The sequence below is a fragment of the Chlorocebus sabaeus genome, chromosome 25 (genome assembly GCF_047675955.1).
Source record: "Chlorocebus sabaeus isolate Y175 chromosome 25, mChlSab1.0.hap1, whole genome shotgun sequence".
Classification (NCBI taxonomy): Eukaryota; Metazoa; Chordata; class Mammalia; order Primates; family Cercopithecidae; genus Chlorocebus; species Chlorocebus sabaeus.
Genome location: NC_132928.1, coordinates 49,133,442 through 49,153,223, shown reverse-complemented (window position 1 = coordinate 49,153,223; position 19,782 = coordinate 49,133,442). Strand labels below are relative to the sequence as shown.

Here is a 19,782-nt window from a genome sequence, read left to right as displayed (position 1 = left end):
TCTCCAGTTCTTATTGTACTGGAGGTAATCGCTCTCTTTAGCTCTAAAAATATTTGCTGTATATATCTGGGTGCTCCAGTGTTTCATGCATATATATTTATAATTGTTATAACCTGTTTCTGAACTGAACTTCTTATTGTATAGGGACCATTTTTATCTCTTCTTGTATTTTTTGTTTTGGAATCTTTGGTATATTTTGTATTTTCTGTAGCTACTCCTGCTCTTTTTGGTTTCCATTGGCATGGAATATCTTTTTCTATTCCTTTATTTTCAGTCTTAGAGTGTCTTTATAGGTAAAGCGCGTTTCTTGTAGGCAACAAATTATTGGGTCTTGTTTTTTTTAATCCATTCAATCACTGTTTGTCTTTTGATTATAGACTTTAGTCCATTTATGTTCATGTTATTATTGATAAGTAAGGACTTTTGCCATTTCGTTGTCTTCTGGTAGTCTCTTCCTTCTTTCCTTCCTTCTTGTATTCTTTTTAGTGAAGGTGATTTTCTCTGCTGGTATGTTTTAATTTTTCTTTGTGTGTGTGTGTGTGTGTGTGTGTGTGTATCTGTTGTATGTTTTTTGATTTGAGGTGACCATGAGGCTTGCAAATATTATCTAATAACTCATTATTTTAAACTGACTGGGCATAGTGGCTCACACCTGTAATCCCAGCACTTTGGGAGGCCAGTGGGGGCAGGTCACCTGAGGTCAGGAGTTCAAGACCAGCCTGGCTAACATGGTGAAACCCAGTCTGTACTAAAAAAAATATATGCAAAAATTAGCTAGGCATGGTGGCACGTGCCTGTAGTCCCAGCTACTCAGGAGGCTGTGGAAGGAGAATTGCTTGAATGCGGGAGGCGGAGGTTGCAGTTAGCCAAGATTGTGCCACTATACTCCAGACTGGATGACAGAATGAGACTCCGTCTCAAAAACACAACAAAACAAAACAAAAACCCCTCGTTATTTTAAACTGATGACAACACTGATTGCATAAAAAAACAAGCAAAAAGAAAACTAATAAAAACTCTACACTTTAACTTTGTCTCCCCACTTTTTAACTTTGTTTGTTTCTATTTATATCTTATGTTATTATGTGTTAAAAAGTTGTTGTAGTTATTTTTCATCAGTTAATCTTTTCATCTTTCTACTTCAGATATGAGTAGTTTACACACCACAGTAACAGTGTTATAATATTCTGTGTGTGTCTGTGTACTTACTATTACCAGTTGGTTTTGTACATTGGGATGATTTCTTATTGCTCATTCTTGTCTTTTTTTTTCTGGTTGAAGAACTTCTTTTAGCATTTCTTACAGAACAGTTCTGGTGTTGGTGAAATCTTTTATTTGTCTTCAAATAATCTTTTATTTTTATTTTATTATTCCAGATGAAATAATCAGCTTTTATTTGACCGGAAAAGTCTTCATTTCTTCTTCATATCTGAATGATATTTTTGTCAGATATACTATACTATTCTAGGATGAAAGTTTTTTTCATTCAGTGCTTTAAATATGTCATGCCACTCTCTTGGTCTGTAAGGTTTCCACTGAAAAGCATGCTGCCAGGTGTATTGAAGCTCCATTGTATGTTATTTGTTTCTTTTCTGTTGCTGCTTTTATGATCTTTTCTTTATCCTTGACCTTTGGGAGTTTCATTATGAAATGCCTTAAGGTAATCTTCTTTGGTTTAATTCTGCTTGGTGTTCTATAACCTTCTTGTAGTTGAATATTGATATCCTTCTTTAGGTTTGGGAAGTTCTCTGTTATTATCTCTTTGAATAAACTTTCTAATCCTCTTTAAGGCCAATAACTCTTAGATTTGCCCTTTTGAGGTTCTTGTCTAGATCTTGTAGGCATGCTTTACTCTTTTTTATTCCGTTTTCTTTCATCTCTGCTGACTATGTGTTTATAAATAGCCTGTCTTTAAGCTCACTAATATTTTCTGCTTGATCACTTCTGCTATTAAGAGACTGTCATGCATTCTTCAGTACGTCAGCTGCATTTTCAGCTCCAGAATTTCTGCATGATTCTTTCTGATTATTTCAATTTCTTTGTTAAATTTATCTGATAAGTTTCTGAATTCCTCCTCTGCTTTATCTTGAATTTCTTGGAGTTTCCTCAAAACAACTGGTTTGAATTCTCTCTGAAAGATCACATATCTCCATTTCTCTGGGATTGGTTCCTGGTGCCTTATTTAGTTCCTTTGGCGAGTTCATATTTTCCTGGATGTCTTAATGCTTGTGGATTGTTCATTGGTGTCTGGACATTCAAGAGTTGTTTATTGCAGTCTTTGCAATCTGGGCTTGTTTATACCCACCCTTCTTGCAAAGGTTTTCCAGATATTCAAAGAGACTTGGGTGTAGTGATACAAGTTTTTAGTCACTGCATCTGTATCTGCATTGGGGGGTTCCCCAAGCCCAGTAACATTGTGGTTCTTGTAGAATCATAGAGTGTACCACCTTGGTGGTGTTGGATAAGATCTAGAAGAATTCTCTGGATTGCCAGGTAGAGACTCTTGTTCTCATCTTTTACTTTCTCCCAGAAAAACAAGAGTTTATCTTTCTGTGCTGAGGTGCCTGGAGCTTGGGGATGGGTGACGCAAGCACCCCTTGGGCCACCATCACTGGGACCACACTGCGTCAGACCCGAAGCTAGCACAACACTGGGTGTTTCTGAAGGACTGCTGTAACCACCACCTGTCTATTACCTATATTTGCTCAAGGACCTAGGGCTGTATATTCAGCAGGTAGTGAAGCCAGCCAGGCTTGTGTTCTTCCCTTAAGGGTGGCAAGTTCCCCAAGGCCCCGGGCAGGTCCAGAGATGCTGTCTGGGAGCCAGGGCCTGTATTCTGAAACCTTAGAAATCTACCTGGTGCTCTATTCTACCTCAACTGAGCTGGCGCTGAAACCACTGTTCTTTCTACTCTTTCCTTCCCTTTTCTCAGGCAGAGGAGTCTTCCCATGTCCACCACACTATAGGGCCACAGGAAGTACTGCCAGGATACCACCAATGTGCACTTATGGCCCAAGGGTTCTTCAGTTAGTTTGTGGTGAACGCTGCCAGACCCGGGACTCATGCTTCAGGGCAGTGGCCTCCCCTCTGGCACAGGGTAGGTCTAGAGATGCTGTCTAAGAGCCAAGGCTTGGAACTGGGGACCCCAAAAGCCTGCTTAGTGCTCTTTCCTACTGTGGATGAGCTGGTACCTAAGCTCAAGACAAAGTTCCTTTTGCTCTTCCCTCTGTTTTTCTCAAGCTGAAGTGGTCTCTCCTCATAGCCACCACAGCGATGAATGTGCTGGCTTACACGTGAAGCCAGCATGTCTCAGAGTCTCACCCAAGGCCCATGGTGTATACTACCTGTTTACACAGGGTTCTGTGTTCCGCAGATGATGAATCCTGCCAGGACTAGGTTTTTCCCTTCAAGGCAGCTGTTTCCCTTCAGGTCCAGGGTGTGTCTAGAAGTGTTGTCTGAGAGCCCCGGCCTGGAATGGGGGGCCTCATGACATTGCCCAGTGTCTTTTCCTACTGTAGCTCAGCTGGTATCCCAGTTGCAAGATGAAGTCCTCTTTACTCTTCCCTATTCTCTCTTCACACAGAAGGAAGGAGTTTCTTTTGGAGCTTCAATCCTTGCTGCCTGGCACTGGGGGACAGATGACATGAGCACCCCCTTAGTTGCCCTGGCTGCTGTCTTACTAGGTCACGTGTCCTCCCAGTTGACTGGCTCTGATCCTAGCACAGCACTAGGTCCTGCCTAAGAGTTGCAGTCTTTTTTTGTGTAGATAGTCATTAAATTTGATGTTCCTGTGGGGATGATGATTGATGGAGGCTTCTGTTCTACCATCTTGCTCCGCCTCCCCTAACTATGATTTTTGAGTTAATTTTTGTGTGCGGTGTTAGGTAAGGGTTCACCTTCCTTCTTTTGGGTGTAGATATCCTTGTGGCCTAGACCAGCATTCCCCAACATTTTTAGCACCAGGGGCCAGTTTCATGGAAGACAATTTTTCAATGGGGTAGAGGAAGAGAAATGGTTTCTTGATGAAACCGTTCTACCTCAGATCATCAGGCATTAGATTCTCACAAGGAGCACACAACCTATAATTCCTTCCATGTGCTGTTCACAATAGGGTTCATGCTCCTGTGAGAATCTAATGCTGCCGCTGATCTGACAGGAGGTGGAGTTCAGGCGGTAATGCTCACTTGGCCACCTCTCACTTCCTGTGTTTGTCCATTCTCACGCTGTTATGAAGAAATACCGAAGACTGGGTAATTTATTAATAATATAAAGGAAAGAGGTTTAATTGACTCATAGTTCCCCATTGCTGAGGAGGCCTTAGGAAACTTACAATTGTGGTGGAAGACAAAGGAGAAGTAAACACTTTCTTCAAAGGGTGGCAAGATGGAGTGAGTGCAAGCAAAGGAAATGCCAGACGCTTATAAAACCATCAGACCTTATGAGACTCACTCACTATCACAAGAACAGCATGGGGAAAACCACCACCATGATCCAAGTACCTCCACCTGGTTGCACCGTTGACATGTGGGGATTATGGGAATTTCAATTCAAGATGAGATTTTGGGTGGGGGACACAGCCAAACCATATTACCTCCTGCTGTGTGGCCTGGTTTCTAACAGGCCAAAGACCAGTACTGGTCCAGGGCCTGGGGTTTGGGAACCACTGGCCTAGACAGTCTTTCAGGTTTATTTAGAGTGACAGAGCACTTTAGCCCTTGGTGGCAAGGCTTGCTGAAACTCAAGTTCCTGCTACTAGGATAGACGATTCCCCTCTGGCTAGGGCTGGACTAAATGCTCCCTCCATGGGTGCTGGCTGAATTCAGCCTGGTGTTGGCAGCACTGGGTTCCAATGTGAAATCTCACAACTCTCCCTCCTTCAAGTGCAGAGATTCTCTCTCTGTGCCACACAGCTGGCCACACTGGGGGGGATGGGAGAGGGGTAGTGTCAGCAATTCAAGACTGTCCTTCCTGCCTTCTTCAGTACCTCTTTCAGTGATATGAAGTAAAAACCAGTTACTGTGTTTACTCCCCTGATTTCTGATTCATATGAAGGCTTTTTTTGTGTAGATAGTCATTAAATTTGATGTTTCTGTGGGGATGATGATTGATGGAGGCTTCTGTTCTACCATCTTGCTCCGCCTCCCCTAACTGTGATTTTTGAGTTAATTTTTGTGTGTGGTGTTAGGTAAGGGTTCACCTTCCTTCTTTTGGGTGTAGATATCCAATTTTCCCAATACTACTTGTTGAAAAGACTGTTTTCTACATTAAATGATCTTGGCACCTTCATCAAAATTTGTTTGACCATATATAGGAGGGTTTATTTCTGAACTCTCTATTCCATTGGTTTAACTCTATGTCACTACCGTACTATTTGGATTATTGTAGTTTTGTAGTAAGTTTGGAAATCAGGAAGTGTGAGTCCTCTGGCTTTGTGCTTCTTCTAAGATTCTTGTAGCTGTTCAGCGTCCCTTGAGATTCCATTTGAATTTCATAATGGGTTTTTTCTGTTTCTGCAAGAAAAATGTTTAGGATTTCGATAGGTATTGAACTGAATTGTAGATCGCTTTAAGTAGTATTGGCATCTTAACAATATTAAGTCTTATGATACACATGAACGTGGGATGCGTTTCCATTTATTTGTCTTTCATTTCTTTCAGCAAGATTTTCTTGTTTATATTGTACAAGTCTTTCCCTTATTTGGGTAAGTTAATTACTAAGTATTTTATTCTTTTTGATGCTATTGTTAAATGGAATTGCTCTCGTTTTCAGATTGTTTCTGCAATTTGTTTCCTTTTCAGATTGTTGGTTGTTAGTGTATAGAAATGCAACTGATTTTTGCATGTTGACTTCATATCCCACTTTGCGTCAGCTTTGTATCAGCTACTTTGCTGAATTCATTGATTAGTTTTTATTTTTTTGGTATGGAATCTTTAGGGTTTGCTACATGTAAAATTAGCATATGCAAATAGAGATAATTTTACTTTCCAGTTTGGATGTCTCATTTCTTTTTCTTGCCTAATTGCCCTGTCTAGAACTTACATTGAACACAAATGATGAAAATGGGCATCCTTTCCTTGTTCCTGATCTTAGAGGAAACCATTTTCAGTCTTTTTTTTTTTTTTATGACAAGGTCTCACTCTGTCACCCAGGCTGGAGTGCAGTGGTGCAATCTTGGCTCATTGCAACCTCCACCTCCCAGGCTTAAGTTTTCCTCCCACCTCAGGCTCCCGAGTTGCTGGAACTACAGGTGCGTGCCATACTCAGCTAATTTTTGTATTTTTTTTTTTTTTGTAGCAGCAGGGTTTCCTTATGTTGCATGGGCTGGTCTCAAACTCCTGAACTCAAGCGATCTGCCTGCCTTGGCCTCCCCGCCCTGGGATTACAGGCGTGAGCCATTGAGCCTGGCCAAATTTCAGTCTTCTTTCACAACTCATTGTGGGTTTTTCAGATATGGCTTTATTATCTTGAGGTAGTTTCTATACCTAGTATTTTGAATTTTTTTTTAAATCATGGTTTTGTCAAATGTGTTTCTTTATCAATTGAAGTGATCATGTGATATCCCCCCTTCATTCTGTTAATGTGGTATGTTACATTGATTGATTTCCCTACGTTGAGCCATCATTTCAACACAGGAATAACTTCATTTTAGCAATAAATCCCACTTGGTCATGGTGTATAATCCTTCTAATATGATGCTGAATTTGGTTTTATGGTATTTTGTTGAGGATTTTTGCATTAAAGTTCATTGGAGATATTTGTCTATAGTTTTGTTTTCTTGTAGTGTATTTGTCTGACTTTGGTATCAAAGTAATACTGGCCTCATAGCATGAGTTAGGAAGGATTTCCTCCTGTTCAGTTTTTGGAAAAGTTTGGGAAGGGTTGGTATTCTTTAAATGTTGGGTAGAATTCACCAAAGAGCCATGAAGTCCAGGGCTTTTCTTTTTATGGAGTCAATCTTCTTACTAATTATAGATCTATTCGGATTTTCTGTTTCTTCATGGCTTAGTCTTAACAGGTTTTATGTTCCTAGGAATTTGTCCGTTTCATCTGGATTATCCAATTTGTTGGTGCATAGTTGTTCACAGTACTCTTTTATAATGCTTTTTATTTCTATGGAATCAGTAGTAATGTCCCTACTTTCATTTCTGATTTTAGTAACTTGAGTCTTCTCTCTCTTATTTCTCAGTCCATCTAGCTAAAGGTTTGTCAGTTTTGTTAATCATTTCAAAGAACCGACTTTTGGTTTCATTAATTTTTCTCTATTGTTTTTCTATTCTCTATTTTATTTATCTTTGCTCTCATTTATTTCCCTCGATCTTTTTTTTTTTTTTTGAGACAGAGTCTTGCTCTGTTGCCTAGGTTGGAGTGCAGTGGTGTGATCTCGGCCAACTGCAACCTCCACCTTCTGGGCTCAAGCAATTCGCCTGCCTCAGCCTCCCAAGTAGTTGGGATTACAAGCATATGCCACCATGTCTGGCTAATTTGTGGGTTTTTAGTAGAGACGGGGTTTTACCATGTTGGCCAGGCTGGTCTTGAACTCCTGACCTCAAGTGATCTGCCTGTCTCAGCCTCCCAAAGCACTGGGATTACAGGCGTGAGCCACTGCACCCAGCCTGTTTCCCTCTTTCTGTTACCTTTGGGTTTAGTTTGTTCTTCTTTTTCTAGTTCCTTAAGTTGTCACGTTAGGTTTGAAATCCATTTGAGATTTGAATTTGAAATCCATTCACAGCTATAAATTTGCCCCTAACACTGCTTTCACAGTGTCTTACAGATTTTGGTATGTTGTGTTTTTATTTTCATTCCTCTGTAAATATTTTACAATTTTCCTTGTGTTTTCTTCTTTGATCTATGAGTTATTGAAGTATGTGTTGTTTTCTTTCCACAATTTTGTGAATTTTCAAGTTTTATTTCTGTTAATTGATTTCTAATTTCATATTGTTGTGATCAGAGAAAATACTTTCTTTGTATGATTATCTCTTTTAAAGTCTATTGAGATCGAGCGTGGTGGCTCACACCTATAATCCCAGCACTTTGGGAGGCTGAGGTGGGTAGATCACCTGAGGTCAGGAGTTCAGGAGCAGCCTGGCCAACATGGTGAAACCCCATCTCTACTAAAAATGTAAAAATTAGCTGGGTTGCTGACAGGCACCTGTAATCCCAGCTACTTGGGAGGCTGAGGCAGGAGAATCGCTTGAACCCAGGAGGTGGAGGTTGCAGAGAGCTGAGATCGCACCAGTGGACTCCAGCCTGGGCAACAAGAGCGAAACTCTGTCCAAAAAAAAAAAAAGTATTGAGGCTTAATTTCTGGCCTAACAAATAATCGATCCTGGAAAATGTACCACATGCACTTGAAAAGAATGCGTATGTTGTTTTCATTGGATAGAGTGTTACATGTGTGTCTGCTGTCTGGTTACTTTATCTGTTACTGGTCGGGGGATATTGAAGTCTCCAGCTGTTATTGTGTAAGTATCTATTTTTCTCTCTTTAATTCTGTTAATTTTTGCTCCATATATTCTGATGGTCTGTCTTTAGTATATAAATTTTTTTTTTTGTTTTTTAGAGATGGAGTCTCGCTATGTCTCCCAGGCTGGAGTGCAGTGGCACAATCTCAGCTCACTGCAACCTCCGCCTTCCAGGTTCAAACGATTCTCCCACCTCAGTCTCCTGAGTAGCTGGGATTTACAGGCATGCGCCACCATTTAGTAGAGATGGAGTTTCACCATGTTGACCAGGCTGGTCTTGAGCTCCTGACTTCAGGTGATCCGTCTGGTTTGACCTCCCAACGTGCTGGGATTACAGATGTGAGCCACTGTGTATAAATGTTTATACAGTAGTTCTTGCTTCTCCATGGGGGATGTTCCAAGACCCCCAGTGGATACTTGAAACCATGGATAGTACCAAACCCTATAGGTACTGTTTTTTCCCATACATATATATGTATGATGAAGTTTAATTTATAAAGCAGGCACAGTAAGAGATTAACAGTAATAACTAATAATAATATAGAACCGTTACAACAATATACCATGATAAAAGTTATGTGAATGTGGTCTCTCTGTCTTAAAATATCTCAATGTACTGTACTATGGGTAAACAAAACTCTGGAAAGTGAAACTGGATGAGGGGTGACTATTGTAAATGTTATATTTTCTTGCTGTATTGAACCTTTAAAAAAATATGATGTTCTCCTTTGTGTCATTTAGGTTTTTCTTAAAATCTTTGTTGTTACTATTTGTACAGAGTATCTATTTCCATCCTTTCACTTTCAATCTGTTTGTGTCTTTAGATCTAAACTGAGTGTCTTGTAGACAGCTTATAGTTGGAGCATGTGTTTTTATCTATTCTGCCAATCTCTGTTTTTTTAATTGGAGAATTTAATTCATTTACATCTAAAGTAATTACTGATAAGGTGTAATTACGTCATTTTCCAATTTTATGTATTCTTTATAGTTTTTTTGGCCCTCATTTCCTCCTTCTGTGTTTAGTTGATTTTTTTGTAGTGAAATGTTTACATTTCTTTTTCATTTGCTTTTATGTATGCACTATAAATATTTTCTTTGTGGTTATGATGAGGAGTACGTTTAACATCCTATAGTTAAAACACTGTAATTTGAATTTTTACCAGCTTAACTTTAATAGCATACAAAAACTGCTTCTTTACAGTTCCATCTCCATCACTTTCAGTTGTGCAGATGTCATAAAATTATATTTTTGTAGGCTGTGTGCCCAGAAACTTAAAACAATAATTCTTTTGAATGTGTTAGACTCTTAAATCATGTAGAAAACAAAAATGTAGTTAAAAACCGTTCTTACAATAATACCAGCTTTTATAACTGCCTGTATATTTATCTTTATTGAGATCTTTTATTTCTTTATACAGCTTTGAGTTACTGTCCAGTGTTCTTTAATTTCTTTTTGTAGGATTCCCTTAACTGCTTCTTACAGGGCAAACCTAGCAGTAACAAACTTCTTCGGCTGTTTGAGAATGTCCTAATTTCTCCCTCAATTTTGAAGGACATTTTTGCTGAATATAGGATTCTTGGTTGATAGCTTTTCTCTTTTAGCACTTTGACTATGTTGGAAATTTGACCTGGATCTTGAAGGATGGTTAAGATTTACAAGATGGGTTAAAAGATGGGGGTAAAGGGGAAGGATTCCAGGTGGAGGCAACAGTAAAAAAAAAGGCAAAGATAGAAGAAATACTGAGGTTTCTAAAATGAGTAATATGTAATTTATTTTGTTTTGAGGGTTAGATTATGAAAATCAAAGTGGTTTTCTCCATTTTGAAAGATAAGCCTAGAAAGGTGGATTGGACCATTCTCTGTGTTTTAGAGGCCAGCAGAGGAGTATAGATTTTATTTTGTGGCCATGAGGAAATCTTTGCAAGTTTTTGGATAGGAGAATGAGGCTGCTGGTTTGGAAAGATTGATTTGGCAGCATTTTATAAGATGTGTGAGAGAGATGAAAACTCATAGGTGGTTAAACCAGTTAAAATTCTGTTGAAATAGTTTAGGTAGAAGGATAGGAGAGTATGAAGGCAAAAGAGGATGTGGCAGTGGAATTAATTGACTGTATCAGATCTGTACATGCATGAGTGGAAAGAAGGAAAATGTAATAATGTTAACTACACTAGGGCAGTGTTTTTTATTTTCCTCATGATGTATCCGAAGTGTCTAATACAGTTCCTGGCACACAATATATTCCTTTTGTTGTTGTTGTTGTTTTGAGACGGAGTCTCACCCTGTCGCCCAGGCTGGAGTGCAATGGCGCAATCTTGGCTCACTGCAGCCCCCACCTCCTGGGTTCAAATGATTCTCTTGCCTCAGCCTCCCAAGTAGCTGGGATTACAAGTGTCTGCACCACACCCAGCTAATTTTTGTATTTTTAGTAGAGACCAGGTCTTACCATGTTGGCCAGGCTGGTCTTGAGCTCCTGACCTTGTGATCCACCTGCTTCGGCCTCCCAAAGTGCTGGCATTACAGGTGTCAGTCACTGCACATAGCCAACTTTTTTTTTCTTTTCTTTTCTTTTTTTTTTGAAGGAAAATTTGTATTTTAATTATTTTTATGTACAGAAAACTCAACAGTGTACATTTAACCCAGCTTAGTGGCAGGTTCTTTAGCCTTTGCCTTTTCGAGCTTGGCGATACGAGCCACAGACTTGGAACCCAGGACGTTGCCGCCCCAGTGACGGCGGATCTCATCGTATCTGTCGTTGTAATTGGTCCTGATAGCTTCCACCAGCTTAGCCAAAGTGCCTTTGTCTTCCGAGTTCACCTGTGTGAAGGCGACAGTGGTGCAGGTCTTTCTGTGGACTAGACGGCCCAGTCTGGCCTTCCCCTTGATAATGCAGTAAGGGACCCCCATTTTACCACACAGGGCGGGCAAGAAGACAACCAGCTCGATGGGATCCACGTCATGTGCAATCACTACCAGCTGAGCTTTCTTGTTCTCCACCAAGGTGGTGACGGTGTTAACTCCTGCTTGAAGGACAGGTGGTCTCTTAGTGGGGACGTCCCCTTTGCCAGCAGCTTTCTTCTCGGCCCGGGCCAACAGCCTCTGCTGCTTCTCTTGCTTTGTCTCTGGTCTGTACTTGTGGGCTAGCTTAAGCAGCTGAGTAGCTGTTTGGCGGTCCAGGGCCTGGGTGAACTGGTTAATAGCAGGAGGCACTTTCAGCCGCTTATAGAGGATGGCTCTCTGCCGCTGCAACCTGATATAGCGAGGCCATTTCACAAAGCGGGTGAGGTCTCTTTTGGGCTGGATGTCCTGTCCAATGCCGAAATTCTTAGGTCTTTTCTCAAACAGGGGATTCACCACTTTCTTGGCCTCCTGCTTTTTCACGACAGCAGGGGCCGGAGCCACCTTCTTTCCCTTGGCCTTTCCTTTCGGCATCTTGGGCGGTGGGAGGAGCTTCTTTTTTTTTTTTTTTTTTTTAAAGAGACAGAGTTTTGCTGGTATTACAGGTGTGAGCCACCATGTCTAGCCAATATATTCTTAAATATTTGTTGAATGAGTGAGACTGTTTTGACCGAGGTTATTAATCTGTGTGATTTAGATACTGGTGATGACATTAACAGAAATAAAGCCTTGAGAAGAAAATGAATTGAATTTTGAACATTGTGAGTTTGTGTTATCAGACATGTGGCCAGGGATCTAGATTCAGGAGATACCCACATGGAAAGAATAAAAACCATGTCAGTAGATGTCAGGGAATATTAGTGCAAAAATTTGTAAGTGTGAATATAACATGACATATTCCAAATTAATTCCTCCTATTACAAATTACGTATATCTTATATATTTAATATACATTTAGTTTAATCAATTCAATAAAATTTTAGTGTTGTAACAACTTCTCCATATTGAATTGCCATTTACTGACTGGGTTCTTTTGAATTCCATGAAAATGAGTCAGGCTTAATGCTTATATACTCTAGGCTTTGGCTCGTTAAGTATGTACAAGAGTATATTAATGTTAAATTTTAATATGATAATTTGTGTAAAAGTTTTTCTTGGCTTTGCTGATTATTTCTATCATCAGAATCAAAGCTAAGTAAGTTTATTCATATTTTGGGATAGAAATGAAGATTATTTGGTATGTTGATTCTTTGTACAGTACACATGAGAATGCTAGATGTCCTCTTTTGAGGTTTATAATTTGATTTACAAAACTGTCCTGTTTATTTTAGTATTAGGAAAACATTTCTAATTTTCAGATGATGAGACAAACCATATTAGATGTAACTGACTTGTACATTATTCACCCAATATTTCTGGTGAAGTAACTTAAAAAGAGAATACAAAAAGAGGAAGTGGAAACTGAAAAAGATAATTGGGGAATATTTCTAGGGTATTGTAGATGAGCCTATATGCACATATTTAAAATAATATATTCAAATTTTATTTTTCAAGGTTTCCATTTGGAAAGGTTGTTCAAATAAAAAAGTATCTGATGTAATTTTATTCAGTTGTGAAACATTATTAACAGGGATTATGACTCCTTTAAGGTTTATGTGAACAAATATTCCTTGCCCTTTCTCTTAATATGCTTGTCTTTATTTATTTTATTATTTATTAATCCAGTAGATTGTAAAGTGCTAACTTTGAATGACTGTTGAAGCGAATGAGAGCAACATAACAGTAGACATTTTGTTGATGATTGTCATAATATTTATAGTATATTGTGTATGAGGCAATGGTTAGCTGATAGGAAGTAGGAGTTTTTCTAGCTTCGGATCTCCTTTAAATGGTCTGTGAAACGCATTTGTGCCTTGGAAAGGAGATTAGAGATGATCTAATGTGGGTTATTAAAAATGAACAACATAAGAAATTTGTTCTCATTGAATATACATGTTAACTTTTAACTAAACCCTATTTGTACAAAAAAAGGTATATTGTACAAAATTTAAATAATTTTTTAGATTGAATAATATAATTAGGATATGTTATTATTAAAATCATACTCAAACTGGCATCTGCATATATTTTCTTTGGAGTCTGTAGGTTTCCTATGAGAATGAAAGATATTGTGTGTTCACACCAGCACTCATCTAAAAATAAAGTAGGAACATATTTTATATCATCTAGATCAGGGGTCTCCAACCCCCAGGCCACGGACCAGTACTGGTCCATGGCCTGTTAGGAACCAAGCTACACAGCAGGAGATAAGCAGTGTGTATTACTTCCTGAGCTCTGCCTCCTGTCACATCAGCAACGGCATTAGATTCTCACAGGAGCGCGACCCCTATTGAGAACTGTGCACGTAAGGGATCTAGGTTGTGCGCTTTTTATGAGAATCTAACTAATTATCTGAAGTGGAACAGTTTCATTTCCCCTGCCAACCCAGTCTTTGGAAAAATTGTCTTCCATGAAACCAGTCCCTGGAGCCAGAAGGGTTGGGGACCACTGATCTAGAGGACCATTTAATAAACCAGTAATACCAGTAGATTGCAGTGCCCTTGTGTATGCTTGTTTTGCTATTGGTTCCAGATAGAACCGTACTTTGTGATGAGCTTAAAAGAACTGAGACATACCTCATGCATAAATGATGCATTTGTGGACAATACAGGGTCAAATAATGTCATAATATTGTGATGTAAGTTTTGTGGTAGTTCATATTCTATTAGCTAACATTTTGAGCATCTTCCACGTTCTTGGCACTATTCTAAGTGTTCTTCATGTATCATCATGAATCAAACTTAGTATTGTTTTAAGAGTTTTTTTGATAGTCCTCATTAAAGACTTGTGTGATATGTGCCATCACTGTTCCTGTTTTATAGATGAGGGTGCTAAAGTACAGAGAAGTTAATTTTCCTAAGGTTATACAATTTTTGTTGTTGTTGTTGTTTGTTTTTGTTTTTGAGATGGAGTCTCGCTCTGTTGCTCAGGCTGGAGTGCAGTGGCACGATCTCAGCTCACCACAACCATCGCCTCCCAGGTTCAAGTGATTCTGCTGCCTCAGCCTCCCGAGTAGCTGGGATTACAGGTGCCCGCCACCCTGGCAGAGGCAGATTTTTGTATTTTTAGTAGAGACGAGGTTTCACCATGTTGGCCAGGCTGGTATCGAACTCCTGACCTCAGGTGACCCAGCTGCCTTGGCCTCCAAAAGTGCTTGGATTACAGGCATGAGCCACCACACCCAGCCAACTTTTTTTTTTTTTTTTTTTTTTAAAGAGACAGGGTTTTGCTATGTTGTGCAGGCTGGACTTGAACTCCCAGGCTCAAGTGGTCCTGCCCCAGCCTCCTTAGAAGCTGGGCCTTCAAATACATACCACCATGCCTGGCTAAGAGTTAGTTTTCGTAGACATTGTCTGACATCATAGCTCCCAGCCATTCTGTTATGTTGCCTCACTGTAAAGACAAGTACTTGTACAATTACATCACATTTGACACAGTAATATAGCCATTCCAAGCTCAAAAGAATGTGTATGTTGGCAGTCAACACCACATTCATGTTACAATTTGAGATTTTGTTTTAGCCAAACACCATCTTTTTTCCTGTCATGGTAATGTTGTTGGTTGAATATTATTGGTTTGTGGTTATCTTTGGATTCAGTTTGTAAGATTTTACTGTTATATGAGTTGTTATAAGTACTAGGAGTTTGTCCTAGTTTACGTTTATATATATTTTAATAACAGTATATAAACCAAACAGTATCTGAGACATGTCTTAACCAATTTAGAAGTTTATTTTACCAAGTTGAAGATATGCCTGGAAGAAATAAACACAGAATCACAGAAACTGTGGTCTGTGCCTTTCTCCAAAGATAATTCTGAGGGCTTCAATATTTAAAGGGAAAAAATGGACTGGAGGAGAAAGAGGGAGGGTATGGTAATCCCCATGTTGCAAGAGAAAAGGAGCAGACAGGGGAATAGTCAATTATGTATTAGTCTCATGCTCAGTAAAGCAGCACTTTACACAAGATAAGGAGAACATAGAGTAGCTACCTCTGGAGATATTTAACCTTTTATCTGTAGCTATCTGCCAAGGAACAAAAGGAAAGGCCTTTTCTTGCATTACTTAGCTTTCAGCTTAATTTTTTTCTTTTGGCATAGTGAATTGGGGTCGCAAGTTTTATTTTCCTTTCACAATTATAACAGAAATAACAGAAATTAGAGTAGGGATGCTGATGCAAAGGATTGCTTTTAATCCTTTGGAAATCAAAGAACTCATGTAATGCATATGAATACATATTGATTTATTTACTGTACAAATTCAGAGTTTTATATAAAGTGCTGGATTTCCTTAAACAGCATGAGTTGAGGAAACACTTTTAATTTGTTGTTCTGTGACTTGGATGTATTGCTCCCAACCCAGGCATGTGGTCTGGGTGACTCATAGACAAACGGTCCATAGGTAATAATATAGACAATACTTTAGAGGGTTTGTTTCCCCCCTTGTTTCTAATTGGGAACTATTCTCTTGTCACAGGCCTAGAATGTTATCTTACTTATGGAATTCTTTTAGAGATCATTACTACCAAAAATATAGGGCCTCTTAATCAGATGAACACAAAGTAGTAAGAAGCGAAAAGAGTTCCCTATGATTTCAGTGAGATTTCTTACTTAAACGAAACTTTGATTCAGTTTTATAATCAGAATGAAGACTATCGTCATTTTTCTCCTTATAAAATTCAAATTCATCGTCTTCAGAATTTAATTTGGAAAGGTTTCCTTTTGCAAATTAAATTTATGTGTATTACATGCCAGAGATTCTACTTAATGTGCTTTGTTAATCATCTTTGAAGTAATTTCTCCAGAGACGGAATGATTTTGAATTCAGTATTTATTGAGCGCCTACTGTGTACAAGTCATTGCAAGGCAGTGGTGATGTATTTTGTTCCTGATAGCATTATTTAATTTTGCTACACATTCCTAGTATACCCAAGAAGTGGAAGAACTTCATTCAAACATTTGAATCTCTGATATTATTTGTTCCCATAATGGATTTATTTCTGTAACTATTCTCTGGCTGGATCAATTTGTTCCTTTCTCCTTACATTTTTCTAGTACTTTTTTGTTTTTAACTTCTAGAGATTTACTCTGATTTTAGCAGTCTTTTGTTCATTGACCTTCTGGAAATATTCTATTGAAGAACCAAAATATTACCACCACTCTATACTTGTAGAGGACTTTAATATCAAATTCTAATGTGGGTACAAAAGACTTTCTGATGTTTGATAAGCTCTTCTTGACTAACCTCTTATTTTAGTCTGGCAGTTAGTTAATGTTCCCTGAGACACATGAAATTATAAAGAAAATACTGAGTATATATATATTTTAAGAAGAGGTTTCATAATTTTGTCATATTCAGCCTCATATTTACAGGGTATTCTTAAACATGTTTGTATGTTGAATTAATAACATGTTTAAGAATGTGATCTTAGAAAATGTAATGTAATCTTAGAAAAGATGTGGTCAATACACCCTCCCAAGACTAGACCAGGAAGAAGTTGAATCCCTGAATAGACCAATAACAGGCTCTGAAGTTGAGGCCGTAATTAATAGCCTACCAACCAAAAAAAGTCCAGGACCAGACAGATTCACAGCCAAATTCTACCAGAGGTACAAGGAGGAGCTGGTACCATTCCTTCTGAAACTATTCCAATTGATAGAAAAAGAGAGAATCCTCCCTAACTCATTTTTTGAGGCCAGCATCATCCTGATACCAAAGCCTGGCAGAGACGCAACAAAAAAAGAGAACTTTAGACCAATATCCCTCATCAACATTGATGCAAAAATCCTCAGTAAAATACAGGCAAACCGAATCCAGCAGCACATCAAAAAGCTTATCCACCACGATCAAGTGGGCTTCATCCCTGGGATGCAAGGCTGGTTCAACATATGCAAATCAATAAATGTAATCCATCATATAAACAAAACCAAAGACAAAAACCACATGATTATCTCAATAGATGCAGAAAACGCCTTCGACAAAATTCAACAGCGCTTCATGCTAAAAACTCTCAATAAATTCAGTATTGATGGAATGTATCTCAAAATAATAAGAGCTATTTATGACAAACCCACAGCCAATATCATACTGAATGGGCAAAAACTGGAAGCGTTCCCTTTGAAGGCAGGGATGCCCTCTCTCACCACTCCTATTCAACATAGTGTTGGAAGTTCTGGCCAGGGCAGTCAGGCAGGAGAAAAAAATAAAGGGTATTCAAATAGGAGAAGAGGAAGTCAAATTGTCCCTGTTTGCAGATGACGTGATTGTATATTTAGAAAACCCCATCATCTCAGTCCAAAATCTCCTTAACCTGATAAGCAACTTCAGCAAAGTCTCAGGATACAAAATCAATGTGCAAAAATTACAAGCATGCCTACACACCAGTAAGAGACAGAGAGCATGAATGAACTCCCATTCACAATTGCTTCAAAGAGAATAAAATACCTAGGAATCCAACTTACAAGGGATGTGAAGGACCTCTTCAAGGAGAACTACAAACCACTGCTCAACGAAGTAAAAGAGGACACAAACAAATGGAAGATCATGGATAGGAAGAATCAATATTGTGAAAATGACCATACTGCCCAAGGTAATTTACAGATTCAATGTCATCCCCATCAATCTACCAATGACTTTCTTCACAGAATTGGAAAAAACTGCTTTAAAGTTCATATGGAACCAAAAAAGAACCCTCATTGCTAAGACAATCCTAAGCCAAAAGAACAAAGCTGGAGGCATCACGCTACCTGACTTCAAACTATACTACAAGGCTACAGTAACCAAAACAGCATGGTACTGGTACCAAAACAGAGATATAGACCAATGGAACAGAACAGAGCCCTCAGAAATAATACCATGCATCTACAACCATCTGATCTTTGACAAACCTGACAAAAACAAGAAATGGGGAAAGGATTCCTTATTTAATAAATGGTGCTGGGAAAACTGGCTAGCCGTTTGTAGAAAGCTGAAACTGGATCCCTTCCTTACACCTTACACAAAAATTAATTCAAGATGGATTAGAAACTTAAATGTTAGACCTAAAACCATAAAAACCCTAAAAGAAAACCTAGGCAATACCATTCAGGACATAGGCATGGGCAAGGACTTCATGTCTAAAACACCAAAAGCAACGGCAACAAAAGCCAAAATTGACAAATGGGACCTAATTAAACTAAAGAGCTTCTGCACATCAAAAGAAACTACCATCAGAGTGAACAGGCAACCTACAGAGTGGGAGAAAATTTTTGTAATCTATGCATCTGACAAAGGGCTAATATCCAGAGTCTACAAAGAACTTAAACAAATTTACAAGAAAAAAAAAACTCCATCAAAAAGTGGGCAAAGGATATCAACAGACGCTTCTCAAAAGAAGACATTTATGCAGCCAACAGACACATGAAAAAAATGCTCATCATCACTGACCATCAGAGAAATGCAAATCAAAACCACAATGAGATACTATCTCACACCAGTTAGAATGGTGATCATTAAAAAGTCAGGAAACACAGGTGCTGGAGAAGATGTGGAGAAATAGGAACACTTTTACACTGTTGGTGGGACTGTAAACTAGTTCAACCATTGTGGAAGAAAGTGTGACGATTCCTCAAGATCTAGAACTAGAAATACCATTTGACCCAGCCATCCCATTACTGGGTATATACCCAAAGGATTATAAATCATGCTGCTATAAAGACACATGCACACGTATGTTTACTGCGGCACTATTCACAATAGCAAAGACTTGAAACCAACCCACATGCCCATCAATGATAGACTGAATTAAGAAAATGTGGCACATATGCACCATGGAATACTATGCAGCCATAAAAAAGGATGAGTTCACGTCCTTTGTAGGGACATGGATGAAGCTGGAAACCAATATTCTCAGCAAACTATCGCAAGGACAGAAAACTAAACACTGCATGCTCTCACTCATAGGTGGGAATTGAACAATGAGAACACTTGGACGCGGGAAGGGGAACATCACACACTGGGGCCTGTTGTGGGGTAGGGGGAGGGGTTAGGGATAGCATTTAGGAGATATACCTAATGTAAATGACGAGTTAATGGGTGCAGCACACCAACATGGCACAAGTATACATACATAACAAACCTGCACGTTGTGCCCATGTACCCTAGAACTTAAAGTACAATAATAATAATAATAATAATAATAATAATAATAACAACTCAGAATCTAATTGTGGACCTTAGCAACTATTTTATTGAAAATGAAACAATTTTTCCTTTGTCATGTATTAAAGAAAATAGCTGCTTTGAGTTATAATTCACATACCATAAAGTTCACATATTGAAAGTAAAAAA

General features: G+C 38.7%; 1 protein-coding gene and 1 pseudogene across 1 annotated transcript in view; one reads left to right on the top strand and one right to left on the bottom strand.

Moving 5' to 3' along the window:
• Nucleotides 1-19,782, top strand: part of XPR1 (xenotropic and polytropic retrovirus receptor 1) — a 259,285-nt gene that overhangs the window by 28,313 nt on the left and 211,190 nt on the right. The window lies entirely within an intron of this gene.
• LOC103230493 (large ribosomal subunit protein eL8 pseudogene) lies at nt 11,027-11,906 on the bottom strand (annotated as a pseudogene).